Source organism: Chenopodium album, chromosome 3 (genome assembly GCF_948465745.1).
Source record: "Chenopodium album chromosome 3, dcCheAlbu1.1, whole genome shotgun sequence".
In the NCBI taxonomy this organism is placed as follows: Eukaryota; Viridiplantae; Streptophyta; class Magnoliopsida; order Caryophyllales; family Amaranthaceae; genus Chenopodium; species Chenopodium album.
The window spans coordinates 52,841,595-52,853,924 of NC_137836.1; the positions used below are offsets into that span (position 1 = coordinate 52,841,595).

At 35.5% G+C, this 12,330-nt stretch overlaps 1 pseudogene; it reads left to right on the forward strand.

Annotated features, from left to right (window-relative positions):
• Positions 1 to 11,312: 11,312 nt before the first annotated feature.
• LOC145625117 (putative mitochondrial protein AtMg00860 pseudogene) lies at positions 11,313 to 11,834 on the forward strand (annotated as a pseudogene).
• The last annotated feature ends 496 nt before the right edge of the window (positions 11,835 to 12,330 follow it).

A 12,330-nucleotide genomic window follows, 5' to 3' on the forward strand; every position in this document is an offset into this window, starting at 1 on the left:
AAAAGTATTCGAAACATTTGAAATATCAACATAATTTGAATACTTTCAAGACCGTCTATGACATAGGTATTTAAATTGAGGATGACCTTGCAAAACAGAAAGCTACTAACAATAGCAACAATAGTGGCTGGAAAGGAAAGAAGAACGACAATCCTTATCCTTCCAAAAACGCCCACTCTAGTAACAATGTTAGTACCTTTGACCTCAATGAAGTCTTAGCCATGGATAGTCAGAGACCTAAGAAACAAATAAGGAAATAGTTCACCCCCATAGGGATGAACTACGATACCGCTTTTGATCGACTCCATGCCAAAGGACTTATCACTCCTATTAGACCTCTTCAAGATCCAGTACTCAAAAATAGGTCACCCAACTAGAATGCTGGCGCTCATTGTAAGTACCATCAAGATAGGGGTCATACTAATGAGAGCTGTTGAAAGCTAAATGAGGCCATCCAATATTTGATCGATAATAACAAGCTTCCCATACCTCCATCTGGAAAGAAGAGCGAGTGATGATAAAGCACAAGACAAGAGGCGAGCTTCAATGACAAGATTTTGTGACCTCTTTTTCCATCTTTCCTTTCCTATCTCCATAAAGTCTAGCATAGGCACATTTTATTTTCCATTCGATTTATTCTGTAGGATCTTTCTTTTCCTTTTAATAAAATGAGCATTTATTTTTTTTACATATGATCATCGCATTATATTGCATTAAAAAAAATCCATGTCGAACTAAGCACAAGGTATACGTATGATTAGAGGCACCCCTTGTAGCCATATCATATTACATTTCACCCTTCAAATATACAATCATTTCTTGATAGACCACTTTAAGCCTCGTCTAACGATAGACCTTTCTTTCTTCGACCCACATCTATCTAACCTTGGGATGAGATGGTGTGCAACTTATGCAATTTTAAAAGAACAAAAGCTTGAGTAATTTCAATATTAAAATAAGCAAAAACAATAAAAGTGTGTAAAAGGGCAAGTGTTCCAATGTCTTTGATATGAATATATCTTTGATAAGAACACGTCTCAGATTGCGTCTCTTATCGAGTGCTAGGTATAGTGCCTGAGAAACATGAATGCTAGGTGAGTGATAGACCGCATGATCGGGATTGCCCACACTTATCAAAATTAATTAAAAGATAAAGCAAAAAAAGAGAGAGCAAAAATAAAAAAGCAAAGAGTTCAAAAGAGAGAAACCTCAAGCATAATAATACAAAGATTCACAAACAAGGTTGCACACCTTGGGGGCTTATCTAGGGTCTTGAGCCTTTATCCTCTTCTTCGTCAACCTTTAGCCTAACCACAACCCTCAAAAGACCTCTTTGAGGTATACGCATACTTGTGCGAGGTTTGGCTAGAGCTACGTTTGTCCTGATTCCTAACGGATACGTAGGTAACCTCACATCGAGGTGCGGCCGTAATAAAAAATGCATTCATATTTACATTCATAATTGATCATATCAAGAGATCTCCGATGCTTATCCCTATCCATTTAGAGCTAGACTTGGGGGCTTGATCCCTACATCATAAGCTTACCTAGCCTAAGAGTCACCATCATTTGAATCTTTTTGAAATAATATTTTTCCATCCCGTTAGCCTTTGCAGCCTAACTTTAGTATCACTTTCACACACATCACATATACTTGACCAAAAAATCCTTCCCTTAGGAACTCTTTGTCATGAAATCTTAACATGACGTTGAAGCATGCCTTTTCATATCAACACTAATCATAATCATCATTTAATTACAAAGTATGAAGTACTTAGCCTCACTAGTAGAAAAACATTGATTTGCAGCGGTTAAAAAATATTTATTTTCTACATTTTTGGAGTGGTAGCAAACGCCAGGGCAGCAAATCAATCTATTAATTTGCGGCGGTTACAACCGCACAAATCAATCAATTGATTTGCAGCGCAGTTATGCCCATTTAACCGCTGCTAATTTACATTTTTTTATAATTAAATAATAACTAAATAATGCTGCTTATTTTTAGTCACTAGTACAAAACTAACCTTAAGTATCACCCAAAAAGTGTTACATAAAGTGGTAAAAGTGTTATTATAGATAATAGGTACACACTTTATGAGGTGATACTTCCGCCCATGTTCTCTTAGGTCTTATGTAACACTTTGGATAACGTATGGTAACACTTTCAAAAGTGTTACTATAAACCCTCTTACGTAACACTTTTTATATTATTGGTATCATTTTTAAAGTGTTACTTTTTATTTCTTATGTAACACTTACTTATCTTTAGTAACATTTTTCAATGATATAGTAACACTTTATCCAACGTTATGTTTCACTTATTCAAACTAATATAACATCTTGCTGATTATTTAGAAACATTTTTCAATTATCATTTGACATAAAGTAGCACTTTATTAGACATTATTATGTATCACTATTTGCAAACTAATGTAACACCTTTATATTGTAATTATTATTTAAATTATTTTTTTAAGTATAAAAATAATATTAATATGTACAACAAAACCATGAACGAGAAATTAACATATATCAAAGACAATAATTTTAATTGAAATAATTTCATAATTCTTACAAAAAACATCCATAAACATCAATTTTCCTAAATAAAAATTCACAAAAAGAAAGTTATGTTCAGTCTCTAGCTTAGAAAAAGTGAGGAAATAATAAAAATCTCAAACAATAGTCAATGCTGAAGTAATATGATAGCAGCAGGCCAGCAGCTAACTAGCAGAACAGCAGCAACAGTAACAACAACTACAAACATCAATACCAGTAGTATGTAGCAGCAAACAGCAGTAGCAGCAGTCAACAACAAACAACAATAACAGCGGAACATAACAGATTGCAGTAGTAGCAGCAAAACAGTAGTAACAATAAGTAATAGCAGCAGCGATAACATTTAGCCAAAAGCTTCAAACTTTATCTCGGTCTTGTATATGCAAGCACGATTCTAGTCTCATCACTACTTGTTATCCTAATCTTTCGTCTTCATCCATTTGGTCCTATATATGTGTGAAAGCATCATACATTAGACAAGAACTATAACAAAAATGAAATAATGCAAAAATATGAGTTAGTGCTCGCTCTATTCTAAGCCATTAATAATGAAATAATGCAAAAATTAGAGTTAGTGCTCTATTCTAAGTCATGAAGAAATAGAAACCATGAATAGGAAGTAACATGTGACACTATTGCTAGCTTAGTCTAGCAATTGAAAACATTTTTATAGGCATAGGTTAGTTCCTACTGCATGTATTTGAGTACAACAGGTGGTGGGCTGGGATTCATAGTGATCTAGCGTATAGGGTTGGACACTAGTGTACTGTGCAAATAGGTCAAGTGTACAATGTGCCTACTTCACTGTCTATGAAACTCCTTAACTGTTTATGTGATGATATTTGATTGAATTTTAAGGCAGTCTTTCAAAATATATGGAGTCTAATTTAATGTAAACACTAAGTGCGTGTCACAATGCATCAAACTTTCTTAGAATCAAAATTATACTTATATTGGAGTATCTAGGTTTAAAAATGGAAATTGCTCAGTGAAATTTCTTCAAATATTGAGTTTAAACCCATCCCCGACAACCCCCTCCTCAACAGGAAGATTAAAAAGGAAAGAACTTTTAATTCATTTAACCGAGGGTATAATTTATTACTACAGCCCTACTAAAAAAAAGATACAAACATCCGCAAAGAAAGAAAGCAAGACGTAGCAGCTAATTTTATGACTATCACTTTCCTTTGTATTAATAACTTGTACGGATGACTGATGAGGACATGGTTCTTCACAGGTGATCAATCTATGTATCTATATATTATACTAAAAAACAAGCGCCTCAATGTGAGGATGACAAATGTCACTCTCTCATTGGCTTATCTTATGTATAAAATATATCTATATCATTACTGTTTACATATTCAAGCATAGTTATTTTTGTTAAAATTCAAACAATAAAAGCAAGTTTCTATACATGCATAAGATTTTCATGATTTCCTAACATAAATATTGACTAGATGTAAGCCCGTGCGATGCACTGTTTTTTTGTATTTCATTTTGTATATTATTTTGTAATTTCTTATTATCTTTTATATTAGAAGTAGAATATTTTTAAAAAATAATTAAATTTTTTTTTTTAATAGAATTAAAAAAATCTTTTGATCGATCTAAATGATTTTATTTAACCACCCAACGAATGAGATAATATTTTCATAGTTTATTTCAATTTAACAAATTCAAGTTTTGCATACTTGACTAATGAATAAGAATAATTTTTTTTAAAAAAACAAACTTAAGTTGATTTTTCTGTTTCGTATGCTCAACAAAATATTATTCCAAAGCTTTACATAAACTTGTTTTTCCTAATAAATATTTCAATAAGAACATTAAAAAAATTACACATAAGCAAAATGTAAAAAAAATATTATTAGATACACATAAATATATGTAAGAATATTATTAAAACCTAATAAAAAAATATCGATATAATTGTTGCGGAATAGATCTAAAAATTGTAAATGTATACAATCAAATCTATGCATTGGAATTTTTTCATCATTAATTATTGAATCATTATTTTGTTGTCGATATGACAACGCGATATTGCTTATTATTTGGAACGACTGAAAAGTTTCTAATAGAGTAAACATTTCATAGTCTTCAATCAAGTTTGGACGAAAATGTTGAACACAGTTGGCTTTAAATTGAGGCATGAACTTGTGTAATCACCCTAAAATTAAAAATAAGAAATTAAATTAATTTAATAAGTTGATTATGCAATCCAAATCACAATATTTGTTTTTAAAAATACCTCTTCGTCCAATATTACCATATCCAGACTTATTAAGCTATTTTGTTTGCGGAAATTTAGTACATCAAACAGGTGAAAAACTCGTACTTTGAATTTTTAATCATTTTTGCTCGAATTTAATTCTCTGATCTGCATGTAAAAACGAAATTCATCAAACAAAACATAACCATATGAAATTAAGCTAAAAAGTACCCTACCATTGATGACCTAAAACTGACACAAAATTACCAATATAATTCTCTAGATGCGAATTTTGTATAAATATGAAATTTTGTTGGTGTCGTATATGTGTCAATTTATAACAGTAGGTATAAAAAAATTTAGTTTAATTATGATTAATGAACAATTTTAATTTCTTATCATAAACACTATCAAAATTTATCTTATAATGATACTTTATCATTTAAATATAATTTTTTTCGGAGGTATTATTTAGTATTTGTGATATAGTGTCACAAGCTAGATAATTTTCCCTTAAATTTTTATTTGACCGGAAGTGTTAAGTATTAAAGTGGAATTATCATACTTATTATACTTTAATGGTTAAAAAAAAAATCATTTATAAGATAATTTTGATTCGGTTGCATTATTAAAGTGGAGTTGTCATTCCTATTCTACGTTGGTAAAATTTGTGCACTTTTCTTTTTAAGATAATTTTTTTCCAAAAAAATTATTATAAGACAAATAAAGATAATGATAGATGAAAATTATTATAAGATAAATAAAGATAATGATAAATAAAATTTGTGGTTTTTCATCCACGTGGCATTAAAATTTTATAAGATAAATATCATATCTTATTCGCTACTTTTACCTACGTGGCGATACAAGTTTTTTTAGTGGCATTAAAATTTTATAAGATAAATATCATATCTTATTCGCTACTTTTACCTACGTGGCGATACAATTATTTTATTCAAAATTAAAATACAAATCTAATTTATCATTGGACGAAATATTTACTTTTCTTATGTGGCGCCCCGAATGCTTCCGAAAAATGCCTACTTTATTTATATATATTAGATTTAAATTTTTTTTATAATAAATATATACTTTCCAATACTACAAATAATCCATAAATTCTTTCCAATCTTTATTTATACTTTCCCAAAATAGTCTACAAGTTATCCTAAATTCAATTCAAGTAATCGGATGAATACAAAAGTTTTTGATAAAGATACAAAATAGTGTAAAAATTACTTTTATCGTTTGTTGTACTCCTTGACAAATACTGAATGTTGAGCCGAAATGTTGTCTTGGAAAAAAATAAATAATCTTCAACATAAATTTAATTTTAATCGGCCTTTCGTTTTCTATACAATGTCTTTTGCAATGACCTTTTGTTTTTCTTGCATAAAAAATATATGTATATAAAAAAATTAAAAATAAAAAAATAAAAAAAAAACCTGAACCAATAACCAATCTAAACAAGAAGAATAAAAGTTAAATTGAATTAGACATTTGACGGAAAAGGGATAGATATAAATTGTAACTATTACTCGTGTTTTAAATTGTAATATTCGTATTAACAATGCTATTACTTATGAATTTTTTTTTAGAAAAACTAACATTTTGATTTAAAAATCGTGCATTGCTCATGTACTATAATAGATATACAACAATCATGTGCAATAATTTGTGTTGTTTTATACATAATAATACTTTTAACTATAATAGTATGTGTATATAATATAATATTTTTTATAATATAAAAAAGTATATGTATATAATATAATATTTTATAACACGTGTCCTTCATACCAAGTGTAGTCCCAATCACCACTACACCAATTGGTTGTTGGTGTAGTGGTGATTGAGACCACACTAGGTAGGGAGGACATGTGTTCGCTCCCCTGCAACAACAATCGGAAGGGGAATGAAACCTAATAACCTAGAACTGATCCTCAAATCAAGATTAGCCCAAAGGGTGAACCAGATAGGACACCCAAAACTCAATGCATATATGACGGGAATTAACTTATCCTTTATCTATCTTATACAAAACTCAAAAGTCTATTTTTTTTTTTCAAAATATAATAATAACATTTGTAAGTTTTTGTTAATATGAAAGATATAAACCTATCAAAATCTATATATAGTTAAATTGTTTAATAACTTATATCGAATGCGTAGTTTTATTAAAATTATTTGCATGTAATCATTAAATGTGTTGGATGTTGTGTAGCTATGCAATGTCCAAAACTTTAGTTGAGGGACTTTGATTTAGTGATTGTACGGTAAAAAGATATTGACTTCGATCTTGAAACCTAATAGTCTAATAAATTCTAAATAGAAAAATTAAAACAAAAGGAAATGAAAATAGTTGGCTTTAAATATTGAAATAAACATAACCTTTTAAATCAATTTAGCAAATTCAAGAGATAATTTTAAGGCTTTTAAAATTAAATGGGGGAAAATATATGTAAAAATAACATTTTTAGATACATAAATGTCCATGCAATATTATAAGAGTTTTGTTAACCTTTTTATAATTAAGGTATGAATAGATCTTAGTAATATATACTCCATATATTTTATTTATATAAAATTATCAGTATCCATACCTATATACGAAGTATTTGTGTTGTATACTATATTTAATCAGCTGTTGGTTATATATGTGACTATTATATAATATATAGTTTTTGGCACAATGGTTAACTTAGGAAAATATATGTTCTGGTAGGTCAAATATAAGGTTATTATTGTGTCTATAGATTTAATAAGTGCGATAGGTAAATAAAACATGTATATATTAGATTGATTGTAGCTACTGATGCAGATGGTATGATAAAAAAATTTTAGTTTTTTCTCAACGGGAGATATAAATAAATTAGTTCACTTCTTATATAGCTGTGTGGAGTATTATTCAATTATTTTTCAATTAATAAAATAACATTATAAAAAATTAAAAGAAATTCAAATAACATAAATTACTATTCAAATAACGTTCCTTTAATATTTCTTTTTTTATTGACCATTAGTAACCAAGTCCTTTAATTGAAAATGAATTACCTTTGTTTTTATTTTTATTTTTCCTACGGGTTTAATAATTTGATTTGTAAACCGTGCATCGCACGGGCACTATGCTAGTTTGTAAATTAAAACTACAGGAAATCAGAGGATCAAAGTTATGAAACCACTAGTTACTTTCCTATCTCTAGATAGATATTTGACATTTTGATGTAGAGTAATTAAGAAAAAGAAATAAATCCAATTACAATTTCAAAACTAAAGAAGTGGCATACTGAAATACCGCCAAAATGCTCCAAATCAAATCAATTGTGTCAAAATTTTCACCATACTTAAAGTAGTATACGTATTTTGATAGTCGATCACAAGAATGGCAAACCCAAGAATAATTCCACATACATAACAGAAGTATCTAGGATAAATATAACTAGCTTTAAAACCTTAAAATTTTAACAATACTAATATGGTGCATAATGCTGACAAGTCAGAAGCATAAAAGAGTGGAATTGTGTGTGTGTGTGTGAGAGTGTGCGTGTGATGGATCCGTATTTGGGCCAGCCCATTAAGGTCTATCAACGAAGGGCCAAGATGAGTAATGTGGGTCAGGCTCATGGGCAAGTCAACACCAACGGTAACCAAAGAGAAAAGACAGAAGCTGAGATACAATTGGAGGAACAGGAGGAGCGTTAGCTTTTGTCAAGGAAGCTAATTCAGGAAAGAAGACAAGTTCGAAAAGGAGGATTCACTACTTTAGTAACAATGGCAAAAAGATTGTGTTCCCTAAGCTGTGGAGGTCAACTATTATTAGTTTTAGGTTATGTTAGTGCTTGAGTATAAATAGTAATGTTGAATGTAGTAGCCACTTATCCAGAAAATTGTTGAGATTAACCTCATGAGAGTTGTAGCCTAAAGCTACTTGAGATTAATAGCCTAAAGCTATTGTTATCTTGTAACCCTTAGTTCAATTATTAATCAAAGTACTCAAGCTTACCACCAAGATTACTGTTAATTAATTACAATTATAGTGCAAAAATCAGTCTTTGACAACTTGGTATCAGAGCAGGACGATCATGGCCGGAGGACCGTCCTTGAGTCAGCGAGCTGACGCGGCGGATGAGAGGTTGGAAGCAGTCGAGTCACGGCTGAAGTCGAATGAAGAGAAATTCGCTGACCAAGAAGCCTCTATCGGGCGTGCGATGGCCGAGGCGGTGAGTAAAGCCATGATGGACACTCAAAAGGTCATCACAGATAATTTCGCGGCGTTGTTCGAGACGGAGAAGAAGCGGCAGGAGGAAGATAGAATTCGGTTGGAAGGCCGGATTAACCGTCTCCGAAGGGATCAGGAACTCCAAACCTCCATGGTGGCCAGGGATAAGGAGAAATTCCGAGAGGAGGTGAAGGCAGCCATAGTCGCCGCGGCTACGGTGCCCAAAAATCGACCACCAGTAATCCCATTAGAGGTTGGCGAGAACAGCCAAGCTAACGGCGAGAATGAGGTGCGCACTCCACTCAATAGGGTGTTCGGAATGCCAGGGTGGAGGAATAGGGACCCACGAGAGTGGAACGACGAGGGCGGTGGTGGCGATGCCCGATGGAGACCTCGGAAACTAGACATGCCGGTGTTCGAGGGTAAGGACCCGGACAATTGGGTGTTGCGAGCGAAGATGTATTTCGACGTTCACCAACTTTCCGACGAGGAACGCGTGACCGCCGCGGTGGTTGCGATGGATGGTCCCGCCTTGCAATGGTATCATTGGGAAAATCGCAGGCGACCCTTTACCCATTGGACAGATCTGCGATGTAGACTATTGAAGGAGTTCCGACCACCCAACTCCGGCACGTTGCAGGAGCAGTGGCTGGCTGACACTCAGACGGGGACGGTGGAAGATTACAGGAGGAAATTTATTGAGATGACGTTTCCCCTTGAAGACATACCAGAAGAAATTATGAAGGGCCAATTCATCAAATGGGCTGAAAGAGAATATTAAGGTCGAGATCCGAATGTTGGGCCCAACAACTTTGGATCAGGCCATGGATTTGGCTGGGAAGATAGAAGAGCGGGATAGGGTCAGTAAGGGAAAGACAAGTGTCGGGTCCTGGCGGGGAGGATCTAACCCAAATGGGTCCGGGTTCGGGGGATCCAGCAGCAAGGTGGGTAGAGGCCTTATTTCTACCTATGGGCTTCCAACCAGTCCGAGCCCAAGCAAGAGTTGGCCCAAGGGGAGTGAGTCTCATGGGTCTATAAGCTTAAACAAGCCCAATGTGAGTCATTCCACCAAATCAGTAACTGAGCCACGAAGACTCACAAAAGCCGAACTACAAGAACGACGGGCTAAGGGGTTGTGCTTTCGATGCGATGAACGGTGGGGAGTTGGGCATCGGTGTAATAGAAAAGGGCTGAGTGTTTTGATGGTGGCCGAAGGGCCGGAAGAGGTGGAAGACGAGGAGTATGAAGGGGAGGAAGAGGCGGTGGAAGCATCCTTGTGCTCCGTAGTGGGGTCGACCAACCCAAAAACTATGAAGCTTAAAGGGAGGATCTTGGGGAGAGAGGTGCTAGTCATGATCGACCCGGGGGAAACCCACAACTTCTTGTCACTTGGGTTGGTGGAGGCAGCAAAGGTGCCCCTGGAGAAGAGAGGGGAATTTGAAGTGTGCTTGGGAAATGGGGAGACCGTGAGAGGAAGAGGCGTGTGTAGAGGTGTTAAGTTGAGCTTGAGGAGGGGGAGTGACAATAGTGGAGGATTTTTTGCCATTGGGCTTGGGCAATGTTGATGTAATTCTCGGGGTACAATGGTTAGAGAAGCTAGGGGCGGTGACGACAAATTGGAAGACTCATGTTATGAGCTTTAAGGTGGCGGGTGTGCCAACCATGATAGTTGGGGATCCTAATCTAGAGAGGACCCGCGTGTCTCTCAAAGCTATGATACACACCCTTTGCAAGAATAAGGGGGGTGTTCTCGTGGTGGTGAATCGGGTGGAGGATCAAGGTGAGGTACAAGGGGGGAGTGAGGTACCACGGTTTCTAAGGGGGGTCATTGAGAAAATTGAGGGGGTGTTCAACATGCCTTCCGGGTTACCACCCCACCGCAACCATGAACATGCCATAACCCTCAAAGGAGGTAGCAACCCGGTGAGTGTTAGATCCTACCGGTACCCGCAAGCACAAAAAGATGAAATTGAAAAATTGATCAAAGAGATGATAGATGCCGGCATAATTCGACCATCTACTAGTCCCTTTAGTAGCCCGGTCTTGCTAGTAAAGAAGAAGGATGGGTCTTGGCGCTTTTAAGTCAACTACCGTGCTTTGAACAAGGAAACGGTGCCGGATAAGTACTCGATACCGGTGATTGATGAGCTACATGGAGCGGTGGTTTTCTCAAAGTTGGACTTGAAGTCCGGATACCATCAAATTTGGGTGAGACCCGAAGATACCCACAAGACCGCGTTTAGAACTCATGAGGGTCACTACGAGTTTTTGGTGATGCCCTTTGGGTTGACTAACGCGCCGGCTACTTTCCAATCGTTAATGAACGATGTGTTTCGACCGTTTTTGAGGAAATTTGTCTTGGTGTTATTTGATGATATATTGATCTATATCAAGAGTGAGGAAGATCATGAGGAGCACGTGAGGTTGGTGCTAGAGAGGTTGGCCGAAAATAGCCTCTATGCTAACCTCAAGAAGTGTGATTTTGGGCAAAAGAAGGTGGCCTACCTTGGCCATATAATTTCGGCCCATGGAGGGGCAATGGATGGAGAGAAGGTTGAAGCCATTATGAAGTGGGAAACTCCTAAAAATTTGAGGGAATTAAGGGGATTTTTAGGATTAACCGGGTATTACCGCAAGTTTGTGGCAAATTATGCCCAAATTGCGGCACCACTCACCTCACAATTGAAGAAAGATTGTTTTGGGTGGTCCTTGGAAGCCAATCACGCATTTGAGAGCCTTAAGGAAGCCATGGTTATGGCCCTGTCCTTGCCATGCCCGATTTCGCCAAGGATTTTATGGTGGAAACCGATTCCTCGGGTTTCGGAGTGGGAGCGGTTATGATGCAAGATGGAAGACCCAAAGCGTATTTTAGCAAGTTGTTGGGGGTGAGGGCTAGGGAGAAATCAATCTACGAGAAAGAACTCATGGAAATATGCTTGGCTATTGTAAGGTGGAAACACTACCTCCTTGGTAGACACTTCGTAGTTCGGACCGATCAACAAAGTCTTCGGTACATCACGCAACAAAGAGAGGTGGGGGGTGAGTATCAAAAGTGGATGAGAAAGCTAGTGGGGTTCGATTTTTAGGTGCAATATCGGCCGGGAGCATCTAACCGTGTTGCTGATGCTCTATCACGAAGAGATCAGGGAAGTGTGCAATTGAGTATAATGGTTCATTCTCAAGTGGTGGATTGGAAGGAATTGGAAGGGGAAATTGAGAAAGACGTATGGCTGGCCCAAATCAAAACGGGCCTACTAAGGGGTGAAGAGATCCCAATAGGCTTCCATTTAGATGGGAAGAGGGTCATGTTCAAGGGGAGGTTAGTGTTGCCTAAGTC